Source organism: Ceratotherium simum, chromosome 2 (genome assembly GCF_057802395.1).
Source record: "Ceratotherium simum simum isolate JZ-2026a chromosome 2, ASM5780239v1, whole genome shotgun sequence".
NCBI classification, from domain to species: Eukaryota; Metazoa; Chordata; class Mammalia; order Perissodactyla; family Rhinocerotidae; genus Ceratotherium; species Ceratotherium simum.
This window is the reverse complement of record NC_141901.1, coordinates 87,302,301-87,321,693: the sequence shown is the minus strand read 5'-3', so window position 1 is coordinate 87,321,693 and position 19,393 is coordinate 87,302,301. Positions and strand designations below refer to the sequence as shown.

At 39.5% G+C, this 19,393-nt stretch overlaps 2 long non-coding RNA genes across 2 annotated transcripts in view; one reads left to right on the top strand and one right to left on the bottom strand.

The window, feature by feature from the left end:
- LOC147918087 (uncharacterized) overlaps window positions 1-19,393 on the bottom strand; it is a 111,702-nt gene that overhangs the window by 57,781 nt on the left and 34,528 nt on the right. Inside the window, exon 2 of the long non-coding RNA XR_015556359.1 lies at window positions 11,438-11,576. This is a non-coding gene — a long non-coding RNA (uncharacterized LOC147918087). The remainder of the gene's footprint in view (window positions 1-11,437; window positions 11,577-19,393) is intronic.
- On the top strand, window positions 937-9,519 carry LOC147918088 (uncharacterized). The gene is made up of 3 exons (XR_015549164.1): window positions 937-1,066; window positions 8,747-8,808; window positions 9,247-9,519. It is a non-coding gene; the product is annotated as an uncharacterized LOC147918088 (long non-coding RNA).

The window sequence follows — 19,393 nt, the reverse complement described above, 5'->3', positions numbered from 1 at the left end:
CTGTTCCCTTATTTGGATGTATTCCTTTGCCTCCTCATTTTGCCTCTTTCCGTGTGCTTGTGTCTACATATTCGATAGGTCAGCTAAGTCTCCTGCTCTTGGATAGGTGACCTTATATAAGTGATGCCTTAGGAGGCCTGCAGTGTGCTTCCCTCAGTTCTCAATGTTCCAAGGGTGACCCCTATGTGGGCTATGTGTGTCCTTCTGTTGTGGCCTGTTTGCTCTCCCTGTAGGCACCCAGGGAGGCCGCATTATGCTCCTGGGCAGCTGTTGTAATGCTCAGCTGCTTGTAGTTGTTGTGGGCCCTTCAGTCTCTTTATCAGGTGTGGGGAGCCCCAGCACAGTTGGCTGCAAGTTCTAATACCACATTTGTGTTGCAGTATGTCTTTTAAGTGAGTAGGCCCCCAGCATGGCAGGTTGTGAGGCTCAGGGGCTTACAATTGCTATAAGCTTCCAGCCTTTATGTCTCTTGTCAGCTCTCTGAGGATTACAGCTGGGTGGGGCTGACCTCAGGCACGGGAGCACCCAATTGTTTCAGGCTTTGGAAGGTGGGGCAAACCCCCATGTGGGTCTTTGAGAAGCACAAGTCTTCTGCAGCTGACAAGTCCCACCACCCACAGGTCCACACACAGAGTCAACACAGTCCTGCCCCGTATGTGCACCCCGACCTCCTGAAGTGGACCCAGTATCTCCATGGCAGGAGACCCACACACTCCACCACCACCCCACACTCTCCACCTGCTCCTTGTACACACCCTGCCCAACTGAAGTGGGCTCAGTTGCCTGGCTGCAGAGAATCCAGTCACCAATCTATGCAGGCCCACAAGTTGCCTGAGGGCTGGTTGTTGGGTGTGGCCAGTCTCTAGGGTGGGCTGCCTGCCCTGGCTGAGCTGGATTAAATCAGTGCTCTAGTGGGTTGGGCAGACGTGGGCTAGCAGGCCCCAGGGAGAACTCCAATGGTGTCTGTGTCAGCACGCCCACACCAGGCCACAACAATGGCCGCCGCCAATGTCCCAGTCCCTGGAGAGGTCTCACCTCTCACCAAGATGCACTCAGGGCTTATTAGGTGAGTCTCTTTTCACCAAAGCACTGTGCACCTTTCTTTCTGGTGATTTTAGGTTGCTTTCCGTAACGGGTGAGTTTGAGCATGGGCCCTTTAAGAGCCAGTTTTAATTTCTTTGTGAACCAGCTTTTCTGGGGGTACTCCCCAATGTTTTAGTAGCAGGCAAAGTCAGATATTATGCTACTCATCTCGATTGTGCTGGGTCCACAAAATGCCCCCAGTGGGGGCGCTCCCTGGCTCAGGGCCCCGCGCCTCCAGGCAGGGCTGTGTACCTGTGGGCTGCTCCCGGGCGGCTGTGAGGCACTGCAGCTTGTGAAGGAGGTGTTTTTCCTCTCCAGAAGGGAATTTCTGCCTCTTCCACCTCAGTTAAGATTGTCATTTGTTGCAGGAGTTCTTCTTATCCAGTTTTCGGTTCTGTCTCAGGGGTAATTTTTCCACGAGTAGTTGTAAATTGGCTGTGTCCGTGGGAGGAGGTGAGTTCAGAGTCTGCTTACACCACCATCTTGACTTCTCTCTCTGTATGATTCTAAGAATTTATTCATTTCTTCTAGATTATCCAATTGTTGGCATATAGCTTTTCATAGTATTCTCTTCTAATCTTTTGTATTCCTGAGGTGTCCATTGTAATTTCTCCTCTTTCATTTCTGATTTTATTTATTTTAGCTTTCTCTTTTTTTCTTGGTGAGTCTGGCTAAAGGTTTGTCAATTTTGTTTATCTTTTCAAAGAACCAGCTCTTAGTTTCATTGGTTTTTTTCTATTTTTTTTTTTTTTTTAGTCTCTATTTCATATTTCTGCTCTAATTTTTATTATTTCCTTCCTTCTACTGATTTTGGGCTTTGTTTGTTCTTTTTCCAGTTCCTTTACGTGCACTGTTAGATTGTTTATTCGAGATTTTTCTTGTTTGTTGAGGTAGGCCTGTATTGCTATAAACTTCCCACTTAGAACAGCTTTTGCTGTATCCTATAAATTTTGGCATGTCATATTTTCATTTTCATTTGTCTCCAGGTATTTTTTGATTTCTCCTTTGATTTCTTCATTAACCCAATCATTGTTCAGTAGCATTTTGTTTTAACTCCACGTATTTGTGGCTTTTCCAGTTTTCTTCCTGTTGTTGATCTCTAGTTTCATACTGTTGTGGTCAGAAAAGATGCATGATACTATTTCAATCTTCTTAAATTTATTGAGACTTGTTTTGTGGCCTAATATCTGATCTATCCTGGAGAATGTTCTATGTGCATTCGAAAAGAATGTGTATTCTGCAGTTTTTAGATGGAATGTTCTGTATATATCTACTAAGTCCAACTGGTCTCATGTGTCATTTAAGGCCAATGTTTCCTTATTGATCTTCTGGATCTTTGGATGATCTATCCATTGATATAAGTGGATTGTTAAAGTCCCCTACTATTGTGTTACTATTTCTCCCTTTATGTCTATTAATAATTGCTTTATATATTTAGGTGCTCCTATGTTGGGTGCATAGATATTTACAAGTGTTGGATTGTTCCTTTATCATTATGTAGTGCCCTTCTTTGTCTTTTGTTATAGTTTTTGTTTTAAAGACTATTTTGTCTGATATAAGTATTGCTATCCCAGCTTTCTTTTCATTGCCATTTGCATGGAGTATCTTTTTCTATCCCTTCACTTTCACTTTGTGAGCCTCTTTAGGTCTGAAGCTTGTCTCTTGTAGGCAGCATATATATTGGTCTTGTTTTTTTATCCAATCAGCCACCCTATGCCTTTTAATTGGAGCATTTAGTCCATTGACATTTAAAGTAGCTATTGATAAGTATGTACTTATTGCCATTTTGTTACTTTTTACCTGGGTCTTTTAGTAGTTCTTCTGTGTTCCTTTCTTCTTCCCTTGCTCTCTTCCCTTGTGGTTTGGTGACTTTCTTTAGTATTATGTTTGGGTTTGTTTCTCTTAATTTTTTGTATATTTATTACAGGTTTCTAGTTTGTGATTACCATTAGGTTCATATATAATAACCGATGTGTATAGCAGTCTATAAGAAGTTGATGGTCTCTTGTTTGACCTCTTGCTAAAAACTCTACTCTTTTACTTCCCTCTTCCCACAGTTTATGTTTTTGATATCTTATTTAACCTCTTTTTTGTGCATGTGTATCCATTACCCTCTTATCATGGAAATACATAATCTTAGTGCTTTTGTCTTTTGACCTTCATAGTAGCTTCATAGGTGGCTGATGTGCTACCTTTACTGCATATTTGCCTGTACCAGTGATTTTATTGGTTTTTTGTTTTTTTGATAATTTTCTTATTCCTATTTGTGGCCTTTTCTTTTCCACTTAAATAAGTCTCTTTAGCATTTCTTGTAAGGTTGGTTTCTTGGTGATAAACTCCTTTAGTTTTTGCTTGTCTGGGAAACTCTTTATCTCTCCTTCTATTCTGAATGATAACCTTGCTGGGTAGAATATTGTTGGCTGTAGTTTTTTCCCTTTCAGCACTTTAAATATATCATGCCACTCTCTTCTAGCCTGTAAGGTTTTTGCTGAGAAGTCAGCTGATAACCTTATGGGGTTTCGTTGTAAGTAACTTGTTGCCTTTCTTTTGCAGCTTTTAGGATTCTCTCTATATCTTTAATTCTTGACATTTTCATTATAATGTGTCTTGGTGTGGGCCTCTTTGGGTTCATCTTATTTGGTCTCTCTGTGCTTCCTGTACCTGGATGACTGTTTCCTTCCTTAGGTTAGGAAAGTTTTCAGATATTATTTCTTCAAATAGATTCTCTCCCCCTTTGTCTCTCTCTTCTCCTTCTGGGACACCTATAACACAGATGTTAGTGTGCTTGATGTTGTCCCAGAGGTCCCTTAGACCATCCTCATTCTTTTTAATTCTTTTTTCTTTTTTCTGTTCAGCTTGGATGATTTCCTCTAGTCTTTCATCCAGCTCAATGATCCATTCTTCTGTATCATCTACTCTGCTACTGAGTCCCTCTAGTGAATTTTTCATTTCCACCATTGTATTCTTCAGTTCTGATTGGTTCTTTTTTATATTTTCCAATTCTTTGTTGAAGTTCTCACTGTATTCATCCATTCTTCCAAGATCAGTGAGCATCCTTAAGACTATTAGTTTGTACTCTTTATCAGGTGCATTGTTTTTCTCTGTTTCGTTTAGTTCTTTTTCTGAAGATTTGTCCTGTTCTCTTATTTGGAACATATTCCTTTGTCTTGTCATTTTGCCTCTTTCTCTGTGTTCATATCTGTGTATTAGGTAAATCAGTTACGTCTCCTGATCTTGGAAAAGTGGCCTTATGTAAGAGATGCCTTATGAGGCCCAGCAGTGTGCTTCCCTCTCGTCACTAGTTCCAAATGTTCCAGGAGTGTCCCCTGTGTGGGCTACGTGTGTCCTTCTATTGTGGCAGGGTTGCACTTGCAGGTGCATAGGGAGGGTAGGCTGTCCCCCTGGCCAGCTGGTTGTAATGCTTAGCTACATGCAGCTGCTATGGTCCCTTCAGTCACTTTATCGGGTTGGAGGAGCCTCAGCTCAGTTGGCTAATCTAAGATCTAATGGCACATTCTTGCTGTAGTTTTTCTGTTAACTGAGTAGGCCCTGAGAGTGGCTGGTTTCTAGGCTCAGGGGCTTACAATTGCTGTAGGCCTCCAGCCTTCAAAGCTGTTGTCAGCTCTCTCAGGAATGCAAATGGGTGGGGCCAGCCCCAAGCATGGCCGCATGCAATTCTTTCAAGCATTGGAAGGTGGGGCCAATGTCCTATGTGGCTGTTTCAGAAGCACAAGTCTGCTACAGTCGACAAGCCCCACCACCCACAGGGCCACACACACCATCAACACAGTCCTGCCCTGTGTGCACATCCCACCCACTGAAGCAAACCCAGACTACCTGCTGCAGAGGCCCCATACACTCTGCCAATGCAGGCCCACCCCTCGTGCATGCCCTGCCCCACAGAGGTGGACCCACTCACCCAGCTGCAGAGGTCCCACGTACCCTGCCTACGCGGGCCCACAAGTTGCCAGAGGGCTAGCTGTCGGGTAGAACCAGTCCCTAGGGTGGGCTGCCCACCCTGGCTAAGCTGGATTAAATCAGTCCTCTAGTGGATGGGGCAGACACCACGCTAACAGGCCAGGGGAAGAACTCCCATAGCGATTGCTAGTGTCTGTGTCAGCACGCTTGTACTAGGTCACAATAATGGCTGCTGCCAATGTCTCAGTCCCTGGGGAGGTGGTCCCAGCTGCCTCTTGCCTCACCAAGATGCGCCCAGAGCCTATCAAGTGAGTCTCTTTTCACCAAAGGACTGTGTACCTTTCTTTCTAGTGACTTTACATTGCTTTCCGAAACGTGAATTTGTGTATGGATCCTTTAAGAACAGGCTTTTCTTTCTCTTATTTTCAATAGCTTTTCTGGGGGTACTTCCCATTGTATTTAATAGCCAGCAAAGCCAGATATTATGACACTTGTCTCAGTTGTGATGTGTTCAAAAGCTGCTTATTATGGCAAAGCATTGCCACTTAGATCCCCCACTCCTCCGGGGAAAGCTTCGTACCTTAAGATTGCTCCCAGCTATGATGTGCCGCAGCTAGAAGGTGGCTTTTTCCCCTCCAAAAAGGAATTTCTCCCTCTTCCACCTTAGTCAGCACTGTCCCTTGTCGTGGGGGTCCTTTTTATCCAGTTTCTGGTTCTCTCTCAGGGTTAATTTTTCCAAGGGTAGTTGTAAATTGGTTGTGTCCATAGGACAAGGTAAGTTCAGAATCCTCCCATGCCGCCATCTTCCCAGCAGCCTCCTCCTTATCTTTATTAACAATAAAAACAATAACAAATATCCACCCTGTGAAATCCATAGAGCTAAGTTCTAGAGAACAAAAACTCGTGAAACCCAGGCCCTATCCTTGAACATTGCCCCATAAATATTGTATCACATCCGGAACAGCTCTCATTGGGGGAGATTCTGGCCATAACCAGCATGCCAGAGGAACTGCAGGAGGGCAGCAAGCCTAGGCTGAGAGAGCAGCCCTAGGATTCAAGGTACCTATTGGGATCAGGACAGCAGACTAATTCTTTAGTCATCAGGTTTTCCTAAGGCTGGTCCTGTTGCTGAATCCTCTTCCTCCCTTAGCTGACTCCTAAAATCAACCCAATCTCCTCTTTACTGTCTGCACATCTTGCCTCACCCACAACATCTCTCCTGATTCTCCCAGAAATTCCACATTTGGTTTCTGTATTGCCTTTAAACTGACTCTCTTCTTTAGGACTCAGAATCATTTATTTTATTTAGGATCAGGATCTAAAATCTCTACAAGATTTTTCCAGGACCCTTTAACAAACTAAGAGTTTTCTAGAGATGATGAATGACATTCATGGAATGCATATTACAACTTAGTCTTGCACTACTCTGTAGGACCCAGGAAAGCCTGAGTTTTCCTGCCACTGTAGCCCTGCTGTCTTTCCAAATGGAACTAGGCTGATGTTGATATGTCTTTGGAGATTGAAATCCACAGACATCACTTACTTTTCCTGACATCACTGTTTTTGCCTTCATCATTCCTGTGATCTGCATGTTAATATCATTCATCTTGCTCTCCTATGGTTCTAATGATCTCATAACTCAGTTACAGTTTTTGTTGTCTGAAGGAGGAGGATGAGGAAGAAAGAACTAGCCTTAGGATAAGTTGATACTGTAGGCGGCAAAGAGAAAAGGAAGAAACCTGGGTCCTTGATGACTTTTCTTTTATTGTTGTAAAATACATATAACACAAAATTTGACGTTTTAACCATTTTTAAGGAGACAACTCAGTTGCATTAATTGCATTCATAATGTTGTGCCACCATTACGACTATCTATTTCCAAAACTTTTTCATCACCTCAAACAGAAACATTGTAACCATTCAGCAACAGCTCCCATTCCCCCTTCTCCCCAGTCCCTAGTGACCTCTAATCTACTTTCTGTCTCTATAAATTTGCCTATTCTAGATATTTCATATAAGTGGAATCAAACAATATTTGTCCTTTTGTGTCTGGCTTATTTCACTTAGCATAATGTTTTCAAGGTTCAAGGTTTCTGAGGTATGGTAACCATTATTAACAGTGATTCAATTCATATTTTGTGTATCTGGTTATAAATTTTATATAGCATTTTATTTGACACAATATAAATCCACTTGATTTGAATATATTGGGGGGGTGTGTGTGTGTGATGTGTGTACACTTTAGTTCCATGAGCCTTGCGAAACTGATTCTACAAATAACATATATAAACATAAATGTATAGGGCTTATATTTTTGGCAAAGTGACACATACATTCCTCTTATTTATTAAATCACTGGTTTTGGTATTATGTAGAAATATTTGTAGATCTATTTCAGAACAGAATTAAAATATTGTGAAAATTACAGCTTAATAAATGTTTATTGTAAAAGAAACTTTAGAATTGCATTCTTTTATTGCTGAATAATATTCCATTGTACAAGTATACATACGTGTAAACATTTGTTTATCCATTCATCTGTTAATACATACTTGGATTATTTGCACATTTTGGCTTTTGTGAATAATCCTGCAACAAACATTGATGTACAAGTATCTGAGTCCCTGATTTCCATTCCTTTGATGATACAACTAGGAGTGGAATTGCTGGCTCACATTAATTCTATGTCTAGCTTTTTGAGGAACCACCAAACTGTTTTCCACAGCAGCTGCATTTTACACTCCACCAGCAACATATGAGGGTTTCAATTTCTTCACATCTTTGTCAATATTATTTTCATTCAAAAAAAAAACAACAACATTATTATAGTCATCCTAGTAGGTGAGAAGTGGTATTTCATTGTAATTTTGGTTTATACTTCCCTAATGCCTAATGATGTTGAACATCTTTTCATGTGCTCATTGGTTACTTGTATCTTTTCTTTAGAGAAATGTCTATTCAAGGCCTTGCCCATATTTTAACTAGATAGTTTGTCTTTTTGTTATTGAGTTCTAGGCGTTCTTTATATATTCTGGATATAGACTTTTATCACAGATATGACTTACAAATATTTTGTAGGTTGTCTTTTCACTTTCTTGACAATGTCCTTTGATGTACAAAAGTTTTTAATTTTTATGAGGTCTAACTTATCTATTTTTTCTTTTGTTACTCTTGCTTTTGGTATCATATCTAAGACTCTAAGGCCAAATCCAAGGCCATGAAGATTATCCCTATGTTTTCTTCTATGAGTTTTATGGCTTTAGCTCTTATATTTAGGTTATTGACCCAATTTAAGTTAATCTTTGTATACGGCTTGAGGTAGCAGTCCCATTACATTCCTTTGCATGTGGAAATCCAGTTGTCCCAGCACCTCTGTTGAAGAGAGTATTCTTTCTCCATTGAATGGACTTGGCATCCATGTCAGAAATCAATTGGCCATAAATATATGGGTTTACTTCTGGAATCTCAATTCCATTTTATTGGTCTATATGTCTATCTTTTTGCCCTTGATGACTTTTTGAGTTGCTGAATTAACAAATCCTGAAGGCTACCGTATTCATTTTCTATTGCTGCTATAACAAATTACTACAAACTTGGTGGCTTAAACAAAAACAAATTCATTATGTTACAGTTCTAGAGGACAGAAGTCCAAAATGGGTTTCACTGAGGAAAAACCAAGGTGTCAGCAGGGCTGCATCCCTTTCTGGCAACTCTAGGAAAGAATCTATTTCTTTATCTTTTCCAGATTCCAGAGGCCACCCACATTCCTTGGCTTATGGTCTTCTTCCATCCTCAAAACCAGCAATGGTAGGTGGAGTCCTTCTCACATTGATTCACACTGACTTTCACTCCATCATCATGTCTCTTTCTCTGACTCTGACCTCTCTTTTGCCTCCCTCTTCTACTTTTGAAGACTCTTGTGATTACATTGGATTCATCCAGATAACCCAGGATAATCTCCCTATTTTCAGGTCAACTGATTAGCAACTTTAATTCCCCCTTGTCATGTGATAAATAAATGGCAAGCAATAGGACATATTGGAGTATATGAGGAAGCAATTTGGTGTAAAACTAACTCAGCCTGACCTTGTTTTTCCAAAAGGGCCAGATGTGGCCTTTGAACATGCATTGTATATCTGCTTTAAGCATTTACTATGTCAAAAAGACAGGAAAAAATGCCCTTAAGATAAAGTAACTTCCCCCACCTCAGCATTTCCTTAAGGATAAGCATCTCTCTCTCTCTAGGCTAGGGATTGATTGCTGACCTGCTGTGACCACCCAGCTGGACATCATAGACCTGCTACCTGCTGTGTTCATCAACTGCAGTGTTAATCACTGTGCCAGCTATGCAGTCTAGGCAATCTCGGACTGTTGTAAAAGGGACATTGCAATCATATGTGATACATGCTCTTTGATGGTATATAACCACTCTGTACACCCCACTTCTTTGGTGCCCTTCCTTCCTTGGGGAAGGAGGGCCCTGGGCTATATGGTTCTCAAATTTTGCTCATAATAAACTCACCCCAATTTTGATTTATATATTGATTATGGATTATTTGCATCAACACATGTAATATAACATATTCACAGGTTTCAGGAATGAGGACATGGACCCCTTTGGGGAGCCATTATACTACCTTTCACAGCCACTCTAGTTCTGGACTCATAATCATTTGATACAATAAATTTCCCTATGATTAAAGCCTACATAATTCGAGGCTGGGCCTGATTTATTCACCATAGTCTCCCTATCACCACTCAGCACAGTGCCTGGAGTATAGTATATATATGATAAATACTATTAAAAGACATAGTTATTGCTGCTCTTAGTGCCCAAATAGTTTAGGCCAGGGATTTTCAAACTAGATCCTACAGAATCTTAAAGTGCCATTGCTGTGCCTTAGGGACCACTTGAGGTGGGGAGGGGAAACTGCTGAAGAAAAGGATGAGTTGGGCTCCCACTTCTAGCCTAGCTTCAATCAAAGCAGTTTGCCTTTATCTATTTTATATTTTGAGATCTTGTGTAAAATTTTATTTATAAGAAGGCTTTCTACTGTTACACGAAGCTTAAAAAACACTGGGATTAGGTCATTGACAATATAGCACCATTTCAAAATGTTTGCTTCATTGAGATGTTGATTTTATAAGATAAACTGAACCAGCTGTCTAGGTGAGTTACCTCTGTAATGAGAAGGACGTGCTTCATGTGGTGCCCAGCTGAAACTGGGTTGAGTAGAACTGGAGCATGAGATAGTTTCTTTACAACTCAGCATTCTAAATATAGTTGCCTGTTCAATCCCCCAAATATTTTCTTCCAATTCAGCAATTCTCTTGGCCCTGTAAGTTTCAAAGCTCCTTGGAATTCAGTTGGAAATAAAGAATTGCCTTTTCCAAGCTACTGAGAGAAGAAAAACAGTAGTGAGCACTATTAAGTGCTTACTTTGTGCCAGGCACAGTGCTAAGCAATTTACACACATTGTCCCTCATGTGTATGCAATCCTTGCCATAATCCTGCAAAGTACACAGTATCTCCATTTTACTGATGAGAAAACTGAGACTAATAAATATTACATAATCTGCCCAAGGCCACAAAATTTGGTAAGAGATCTTTTAGTATTTCCCCCATATGCTGGTCTCGAAGACACCTATAAAAATAGGGGACCAGTTATCTTGCTGTCCTAAAATGACCCTTTCACTTATGTAACGTTCAGTCTCATTCAGAGATTTCAGATTCATAGTTACGTTTAAGTGAAAAGTAAACTATATGGAGTGGGTAATCTGGGTAAAGAACACACCTTCACTAAGATATAAAATTTCTGGTTGACTTTGGAATAAGCAGAAAGTTATTTGTTGAAATCTCCACAGAATGTCTCAAATGCTTCCTGAGTGGAGAATAGTAAGCAGCTGACCAGAGGCAGTGTAGCAAAGATTAATAGCCTACTCTGAGGGCAGTCACACCTGGGTTTGGCTTTGAACCCAGCTGTGTCACCTTGGGCAAATTCTTAACCCTACGAGGTTTATGTGTTCTTATACATTAAATGCGGGTGATAACAGAGGCATTGAGAGGATTAAGCGAGATAATGACAACTGGAAGTGTTTACAATAGTCCCAGTCATACAGTAAGCACTCAATAAATATTGGCTTAGTATAATTGAGAGAATTTTAAAGTTGGTGGATATAAATTTTCAATATCAGTTCTCATTGTACAGTAGCAGTAAAAATTAGTAGCAATAATAATCAGTCAAATAACAATAATAACTGTTCCTTCTCTTTCCTAATCATCTATTGTTCCCTCTACAGAAATGATCCCATCAGCATCAGGATAATATGCTTCATCTTAAAAAACAACTCTCCTGTGCACATTTCCCTCTAGCTGTCATCCAATTTTTATTCTCCCCACTAAAACAAAAATCTTCAAAATCCTGTTTATACTCACCGTCCAAACTTCCTCTCCTCCCATTCTCTCTTGAAACCACACTAACGAAGTTTTCTGCCCAACACATCTTTGAAAACCGCTTTTGTCAAGATGACCAATGACCTCCTCATTGCCAAATCCAATCTTCAGCTGACTTGTCCTGTAAGCATCGTTTGACACAGTTAATCATCTTTTCCTTTTTGAATCATTTCTTCACTTGGCAACCATAACAGCACTTACTCTCTCAGCTTTCCTCCTGTTCTCTCAGTTCTCTCCGCACTCTCTCAGTTCTCCTTTTCTATCTCCTCCACTGGTTCCTACTCATCCTCCAGAACTTTTACTAGAATGCCCTGGGCCTCAAATCTCTCTGTCCTTTAGCTAACCCCACTCTAGTGAGTGATCTTATCCAATTCCATGCATTAAATATCATATACAGACTAACAGCTCCTAAATGGATATCTCCAGCTCCAACCTCTCCCTTGAATTCCAGATTGTATATCCAATTTCCCACTAGACATCTCCATTTAGATGCCTAGTAGATATCTCATATATAACATTTCCCAACCTGAACTCCTGTTTTCTTATTTCTAGCCTCCACCCTTAACTCTATACATGGCAACTCCATTTTTTTCAATTGCTCAGGTGAATAACTTCTTTGACACCCTCCCCCACCACTCCCAGCTGCATCCAATCCATAAGCAAGTCCTAGTAGCTCTACCTTCAATCTGGCTTTGGTCTAATAATTTACCCTACAATCTAATAAGCAGCCAAGGTATTCCTTATGTTAAAGAGAAAAACCACAAAACTCAAAATGGCGTCACTTATGCTAAAGCCCATGATACCAAACCTAAATTTAATACCTAACCTAATTGCAGTTTGGACCTTCCCCAGAAATATAATCTTAATCAGTCTGGAATCTTCTGGTCAGTACCAATGAGGTAATCGGTCACTTGGGTCCTCTCTATCTCCCAGAGAAAGAAGAGGCAATCTGCATGATAAAACACTTGCTTGTTCCCTTCCTCCCAAAGAGAAGATGTCCTGGCCCAATACTTTCTTTTCTTTTGATAGTATCCTTACCCCATCCTCCTTCTGCCTATAAAAACCTACGGTTTTGTACAATTCCTTGGAGCACCCTTCTATTTGCTGGATGGGATGCTGCTGGATTCATGAATCGTTTAGTAAAGTCAACTAGATCTTCAAATTTACTTGACTGAATTTTGTTTTTTAACACATTTTAAAATTTATACCAGATAGTGTCACTCCTCTGATTAGAAATTCTATAATAAACTTCCCCTCTCACTCAGAATGAAATCCAAAGGTCTTAATATGGTCTACAAGGTGCTTCATGATGTTGCCCCCAGTTCTCTGATTTCATCTCCCAGTATTTTTCCCCTAGCTCACTCCACTCTAGCCAGACAGAACTCCTTAGTCTTCCTTGAATACTTCAAGGCTTTGCACTTACTTGTCCCTCTAATTTAAACATTCTTCCCACTTATTTATGAGTACCTTGCTCCCTCACTTTATTCAAGGGTCTGTTCAAATGTCACTTTATCAGAGAAACCTTGAAATAGTCATCCCATCTCCATCACTCTCTATTCCTTACCTTGCCTCATTTTTCTTCATAGCATTCATCACTACCTGAAATATTAAAATTTTTTTATTATCTGTCTTCATTATAATGTAAGTTTCATAAGTCCACTAATTTTGTCTTTATTATTAGTTACTATAGCCTAACTGCATAGAATAGTACATGGCACATAGTGGAAGCATTCATAACTATTTGTCAAATTGATAAACCATTTGTTAAGTCCCTACTATGTAACCACTATCTTAGTCAATCCTACAACCACCTGGGGTTAAACACTTGGGCGTTGGTGTCAGAATGTCTTGAGCCTGATACTAACTCTTCTACTAGTTGTATCAAGTTGGACAAGTTACTTACCCTCTCTACATCTGTTTCCTCATCTGTATAATAGGAAATATCTATTTCATGGTATTATTGTAAAGATTAAAAGGGCTAATGCACAAAAGAGCTTTGCACAATGCCTAGAAGTTGCTTAACATTAATACAGATAAGAAAACTAAGAATCAGAAACGTTAAAAACCCAAAGTCAAACAGACAGGTCATAGAAATGGAGAGTAGGATGGATACAGAATCTAGACCTCAAATGCTGGACAATTTATTTGTATTTGACTGATAGTTCTTGAAACTAAATCTAGACAAGCAGCTTTCCTCCCTCCTTTTGTTCCTATATCTAAAAAGCAAAGTAAAGCCTTGTTTTCTAGTTTTATGAGATCCTATTGAGATGTCCAGTTTTCTGGAATGAGTACTATCATTTTTCTATTTTCATTTATTCACACAACAAACACATAACTAGGAATTTATCATCATCCTTGGAAAAGAAGCCAAGTGTTTTAATGACAAGAAAATTAGGAGAACTGAAAGAGTGCTGAGGAAATTCAGGGGCGAGAGTCATACCTTTATTTCTTTGTAGGTGAGAACACTCTCCTGTTCCTTCTCTTTACTCTCAACCCATATAGCAGTTTCTTTGTAAAGCCCTTGCTATGGAAACACAAATACATAAGAATGGTGGACAAACATACATACTTTTCCCCTAAGTGTTAAGGATTCTTGTTTAAATTCCTAACATCAATTTCTCAAAACAAAAAGGCATAGATAATCTTTGGGGGGAGTAAACCAGAGTACTTACTATTCATCTCATCTGGTTTGCACACTCATAAGTGGTGCCTCTGGGTACACCATGAAAAGAGCTTTAATTAAGAGCAAACACACTTGGGTTTTACTTATCTTGGGTCCAACAATCAGACTAAAGAGTTCATTAAGTGGGGGAAAAGCAGATACCTTTTTTTTCCCGAGCTTTTGGTCTATTTCTGCAGTTACACAAAAGAAAAAAAGCCACATACATTGTGTAGGATTATTTACAACCTCTGGAGATAATGAACATGCAGCATTAGTGTGCATGGATACTATCATCTGTTAAAAGAAACACACTTGCGGTGGGCCTGTAACTACAGAATTCTGAGGTTGAATTTCAGGATTTATTGGGGTAAGGGAGTGATTCATAGGGATGTTGATATTTTAGTATTTTCAATTCAACATGGGAATTCAGACATTATCCTAGGAAAAATGAAGAGGAAAGTTATACTTCTCAACTTTATTTTCAATGAGGGTGAATTTGCAGGGATGTCAAGAATTGGATAGTCCATTTGCCAAATCTCTGTTTTACATATGCACTTTTTTTGCCATATTATTCCTCTCAAAAACATGTTGTCAAGAGTCATTCCTGTCACGGTGTCTAGTGCCAGCACTGTCCAAATAAGAGGCTATTCAGTGTAAGAAAGAACCGGCTTCAGAGGCACAGATGCTATATTAGTGTTGGAAGAATTTCTGTATGGAAGCCTCTGTGCTTTACACTGAATAAAACTGTATAATTTACCACCTCTTAATCCAGAGACCCCTCCTCCTTCTATTTATGGTAACTGCACTGTGTTGTTTTTTTTTCTACACCTGACTACATCTGGACTGCAAACATAAAAAATACATTAGTTATAAGTAGAGTGGTGACAATAAGACAAAATCCTTGCCATTACTACTTTCACTCAAAGGCCTAGATTCTGTCTCACAAAGTGAACCCCTTGGGCAAACCTCTCTAAGCCTCAGGATCCAGATTGGGAAATTAGGAATTACAATATCTACCACCACCAAAAAAAAAATGTTGCCAAGATTTAAAGCTATAACCTTCATATACCATTTAGCACATACAGCACAGGGGACATAATCAATAAGTGCTAATTGAAAGGGAACTAGAGTACAGAGGTTTGCAAGCAAACAACCTAATTTCCACCCTGCTCTACCACTTACAAACTATATAACCTTGGTCAGCTTAAGTTCTCCGAGCCTCTGTTTCTTTCTCTTTAAACTGTAATGATATATTACCTATCTCATAGATGTGTGATAGTTAAATGTGATAATACATTTACAGTGCTTACCACAGTGCCTGACATGTTTATACATTAGCCATTATTATTAATTCATTACTTCTTGAATGCATGTGTAAATAACATATTTTAGCATACTTTCAGGAAAATCTTCTGAGAAATAAGTTCATTTATTTTCCTATAAGAATGGAGACTGACATGGGATCCTCAATATATAAGTAGAGAATTATAGAGCCCTAAAGTAAGTAGGAAGCATCTCTGACCTGATTAGATCATTTTAAGATCTCTCAGTCCAGATACATCCATCTGACATGGATGTATACAGACATTCCTGTTCCAAGTCCTATTGAGAAGCCCACAGGCTTTCTAAGTTTCCAGCTGTGCCTGCCCCTGGAATAGACTAGACATCCAAAGGAGAAGTAGCTCTTATCTGGCCCTCTTTGTACTCTTGGTCCCAGCTAGGCCAGTTCCTTTGGCTCTTTGCTCAACAGCTCTCTGGATCCCAATTTCCATGAACTCATGTCTCTTCCATCTTTAGTTCTCCTGGAATCCAGAGTCATTTTATCTTGTAGACATGCTTGTTTTCCTATTTCCAGTTAACTCTGAATAAAAAACTACAGACACACAAAAACCCTCATTCAACACAAGGACACAAAGACACACCAAAGAGACCCAATGCATGCAGTCAAAGCAACTGGAGAGAAGTCACTAAAGATGCAGTTAGAATCACAACACTTCCAGCACCAAAGGGGTTTTATAAGTTGTTCCTGTGTTCAGTGAAGGATACGGCATTCTGAAATGAAAAAAGTCTGCTTTGTGAATAGATCGCTCCATGAAAATCAATTCAGAAATATTTAAGTCCTAAAAATTTTTAAAAAGGCACTTGATTCATTCATTCACTTTTTCAATAAATGTGTGGAGAAGTAAGAATAATGGCTAACATTTATTGAGCATTTTCTATGTGCCAGATACTGTTCTAACCACTGAAAAATGATAATCCTCAAAAGAAGTGGATAATTGTAAGATCTCCACCTTACTAAGTAAACTGAGGCACAGGGGGGTTAAAGAATTTGCCCAAAGTCACATGGCTAGTAAGTGACGAAACCAGAAGGTATCATTTGCAAGAAGGTACTTTGCCAGAGGCTGAGGATACAAAAATAATAATATCTAGTCCCTGTCTTCAGGAAGTTTACATTCAAGTGAAAAAGTCAGACAAAAAGAATAAACAAATAATTTCAAATAGCACTATAAAAGGAATAGAAAATGAGATACAGAATATTGGGGGAATTACTTTTGGTAAGATTGTTGTTATGGGCCCCAAACTTTGTACGTTGGAGTTCTAACCCCCAGTACTTCCAAACGTGACTGTATTTGGAGATATGGCCTTTAAAGAAGTAACTTAAGGTAAAATGAGGTCATATGGGTGGGGCTGTATCCTATATGACTGGTGTCCTCATAAGGAAAGAGATTAGGACACAATCAGACATCAAGAGAAGACCATGTGAAGATGCCTGAAGAAGACAGCCATCTACAAACCGAGGAGAGAGGACTTTAAAAGAAAACAACCCTACTGACACCTTAATCTCAGACTTCCAGCTCCAGAACTGTGAGATAATAAATTTCTGTTGTTTAAGTCAACCAATCTGTAGTACTTGGTTATAGCAGCCCGAGAAAACTAATACAATGGTCAAAGGAGGCCTCTCTTTGAAGTGAGCAAATTTAAAATTAGAACTTGCAGAGCCAGCTCTGGTGGCCTAGTGGTTAAAAGTTCGGAGCACTCTGCTTTGGCAGCCCAGGTTTGGTTCCCTGGTGCGGAACCACAGCACTCGTCCGTCAGTAGCCATGCTGTGGTGGCAGCTCACATGGAAGAACTAGAAGGACCTACAACTAGAATATACAACTACGTACTGGGGCTTTGGGGAGGAAAAAAACGAGAGAGAGAGAGAGAGGAAGATTGGCAACAGATGTTAGCTCAGGGCGAAGCCTTCCCAGAAAAAAAAAAAAACACACACAAATTGAAAAAAGAAAGAGAGAGAGAATTTGCGGAATGAAAAGAATAGAAGAGTTCCAGAGAGAGGAAAAAGCAAGAGCCCCTAAGGTGAGAATTAAAAGCTTCAAACATCTTCTGGTTTCAGAAGCCATCATAGCCCCTTCATTGAGTGATTACTCACAGAACACTTTATAATTTGGAAAGTGTTGTACAAAATTATTCTCAATTAATCATCATAACAACCACACAAGGCAGATATTAACAGCTTCATTTTACAGATGGAAACCATGGCACGAGAATGTTAAGTGATTAGTCTAAGGTCATATAGTAACACAAGAGCCAAAACTTGCACCCAGTTCCTCTGATGCCAAAGCCAACATTCTTTCCATTATACCAAAGTTTCCTCCTAATGAAGAACATTCCAATTTTGTACAAAGGACTCCAGGAATCATAAGGCCATATCTACAGAGAGAAAGGCAGATTAAGAGTTGGGAAATTATAATCAGGGTAGAGAGTTCTTCCAGTAGGAAGTGCTTCATTTCTTCATATGTTTCATTTCCCTACATTGTCCTCTTCTTGTCCTCAATAATGATGGTGTTATATTATAGGTTTTATTGGTTTTTAAAATCTGTTTTCATGAATAAGATATTTTCATTGCTTTAATTCCCCCTTCACTTTGACTGAACCGTGCCCATGAATTCTCTTCAAAATGGCTTTGAGTTTAACTGCAGCCTTTGCAAAATGGAACTTCAACAACTACCTACAGTGCTTGCCAGCAAGGCATGGGGAGGCAGTGCAGGCAAGGGAGATTTCCATATAACACATGTGTTCTAAGTACAAAATTACAATAATTAGAGATGGCAAAGACTGAGCAGGCTCTCTTCAGGAAGAACAAGGAAGGATTATGAAAATGTTTAGTCTAGGCCTGGTCCCATTCTCCTAATGCAACATAAAGTGAACAAACCATATACATCTTCTCTAACAGACTATTCCATGATCTAATCAAATGTAGTTTTAGCCCACTTGGACAATGTCATGACCCATAACTCTATCATATTTCACAATCAGTTCTTCCCACTGAAGCATCTGGAAATCTGAAAGTATAAACAAAACACACTTATTCGATAAATATTTTTGAGGGTCTATTATGGAGAAAGCCCTCTATTAGCCTGCGAATGTTATAAAAATTGTTAAGAATAAGACTAACTCTCAAAATGAATGTAAAACCCTAACAGAAAGATGTCATCCTTACCTATAACAATAATATAGTTATAATTCCAGGCAGAATTTGTAATTTGTACAGAAAGAGTTAAGAAGGGAAAGGAGAGATTCATATCTAATTGTGAGCATTAGGGAGACTTTCATGGGAGAGAAAATACTTAAACTGGACCTTGAAAGGTGGTTAGGATTTCAACTGGTACAGATGATAAAGGGCCAACTTTCAGATGAAGAGAAAAAAACATGAAAAAAATAAGAAAAAGTGAAGCATTTTCAGGAGACAACTTGATGAGAGTTTGCATGTCAGGCTGAGAAGCACTGGCTCTATTTTGTAAACAATACAGACCCAGCAGAGGCGTCTAAATAAGGGGAGGTCTAACACTGAATGCCTACTATATGCCAGGCACCAAGTCTGGCCTATTACATACAAGTTTATACTTTAATCACCACAATCCAAACATTCACAACACACTAAGATGCGAAAATTGAGGCTTAGAAAGGTTAAACACAGAATCAGCAATGGGAACGACATGATCATAACTATGTTCCAGGAGATGAGTCTAGTAAACATTAGGAAGAATCTCATTTATTATCAGAAATGAGGAAAAGATGATTTAGGATCAGGATAATGACATGCTGAGTTTGAAGTGAGTAAAACACAGCTAAGTGGAGATTTCCAAATAGCAATTTTAAAGGTAAGGATGGAATTGATTTAAGAGGTCAGAGCTAGATGTAGATTTGAAAGTCATACCTATAGAGATGACAGTTTAAGTCATGGGAAACACAGGATGACAAAAGAGCAAACTAAG